Raw genomic sequence first — 2,291 nt, forward strand, 5'->3', positions numbered from 1 at the left:
AAAAAGCAGGTTTTTTTAAATTATACAAAATCATTTATAATTTATAAGTTAATTTTTAACATTTTAAACAATTAATTTTATTTTTAATCATATCTAATTATCTATCTCTCAAAAATCTCAATATTATTTATTTTATTATTATTTTTATTACAATCAAATAAAATATATTGTAACAAAATAAAATCTTAACTTTTCAACAAATAAAATATTTAAATTTATTAATGTAAATAATACTAATACTTTAACAACATTTAAGTAATAATGTTAATTTAAGAGTAAAATAATAATTTTTTATTAACAACTGGTATTTTTGCTAACTATATTATTATTGGTCTAAAATTAAAATAATATATGAAATAAAAATGTATAAGAAGATAAGAGAGAGGTTTTTCATTTTAATTTCAATATACAAAAATAAATGAATAGTAAAACATTTCAACACCAAAAAATAAATAAATAGTAAAGGTGAATATTAAACACAAATAAATAAGATAAAAAAAACATCAATTAAACTAAATGAACTAATTTATTTTTTCTAGACAAAAACTACTAATTTTTTAACAAAATCTTTGGAATTGTCTTCACTCTTCACAAAGCTCCGCCTCTGCGATTAGGGGTAGTTTTGAAGCCACGAATGTTGTGGTGGCCAGAATCAACAAGCTTGACCTGAGAATGCGTTAAACATCGTTGGCCACGTTCTCTTCAACCTTTAAGAACCTGACCTTGTTCGCTTGGCTTCAACCCCTGACTATGTCTTTCATAGCCTTGTTTTCTAAATCAAAACCCACTTGGGACTCTCTTCTTCTTCACCTACTTCACCTTCTAACACCATTCTCAACAACCATTTACCACCAAGACACTCCACTACTTCTCCTGCTACCACCCCAAACAACAACAGCAGCAGCAACAACTCCTTCTCAGGCTTCATACTGGTAACAACCTACTTTCTGGAATGCCAAACAACCCATTAGCCCAAAGTCAAAGTTTTTCAGTATCTTGTGACAGTATCTATGGTGGGTCTGTGTCAAAATCTAAATTTTTACTTTCACCTAGTGTGAGGAGTGATGGTGCTGGTGACTCTTTTGTTGATGAGAAAGAAATGGGTGATTACCTTTCTTTTCTCAATAGTCACTGAATAAAAAGGAGATGTGTGGATCCAATTAGACTTGATCTCAATTATAAAAACTAGCAAAAAAACCGGGGCTTAGGGTTAGAGACAATTTTATTTATATATATATATATATTAAGCTAAAAATATAATTATAATGATAGTTTAATTTGATTATAAAAAATTAATATATAAAATTTAGAATGGTTAACTTGTTTAATAATAGTTAATATATTATCTTTACAATTAATAATTTTAGTTAATAATTTTTAAATTATATTTTAATTAAATTTATTAAAACAAAAAATATATGGATTTGTTGTTATATAAAAGAGGAATTAATTATCTTATATGTATTCTAATGGAAAAAAGTAATGATATATAACCAATAAAATTTATTATTTTTTTAATATTTAGTTTACACTTTTTTTTGGTGACTATTTAGCTTACACTTTAAACACTAAGTATTAATTTCATTATAAAATTTTAATAATATAAAAAAAGTATCGGCTCAAAGTATTAATCTCTAACATTTCTCTAAAGTTAAGCACAAACGTGCATTATTTTACACACAACTTGTTATAAATAATCATATTACATTAAGACTACCTTTTCATTGAAATTTTTTATAAAAAATCATATATTATATTATTTATTATTATTTAATTATTAAATTTAAAATTTAACTTATAATTTAATTTGTTACATTTTATTTTATTCATGAGTTATTATTTAGTGAATATTTTATGAATAATATATGTTTAAAATATCTAAAAAGTCATTTTTATTCACAATGACATAGAAGTGAACAAAAGAAAAATATATTTTTCAAATTCTTTATTTTCTATATTCTCTTCTTAGTTTTTCTATTTTCTCTCTCTCCTTTTATTTGCTGTAAAATTAAAAAAAAAAAGTGTTTCCTCAAACTTATAATCCAATAAGAATTACTCAAACACCTCAAATAAATTTCAACTATTAATCACATAAATTACTAATGTATTTTTAGAAAATTACACACAGTTCTTCATTACTCTAATTATTTCAATAAAAAAAAAGCAGCAGTTGACATGTATTTACCTAACACAGTCATTGATACAACACCACAATCAACATTTTTGTTCTACTTAAGCATATATGCTTAAGTAACACAAATCAACATTCAAGCACATGCTAACATCCATAC

General features: G+C 24.0%; 1 pseudogene; it reads right to left on the minus strand.

Annotated features, from left to right (window-relative positions):
- LOC107481574 (alpha-1,3-arabinosyltransferase XAT3-like) overlaps positions 1 to 928 on the minus strand; it is a 3,480-nt pseudogene extending 2,552 nt beyond the window's left edge.
- Positions 929 to 2,291: the final 1,363 nt, after the last annotated feature.

The sequence above is a fragment of the Arachis duranensis genome, chromosome 3 (genome assembly GCF_000817695.3).
Source record: "Arachis duranensis cultivar V14167 chromosome 3, aradu.V14167.gnm2.J7QH, whole genome shotgun sequence".
In the NCBI taxonomy this organism is placed as follows: domain Eukaryota; kingdom Viridiplantae; phylum Streptophyta; class Magnoliopsida; order Fabales; family Fabaceae; genus Arachis; species Arachis duranensis.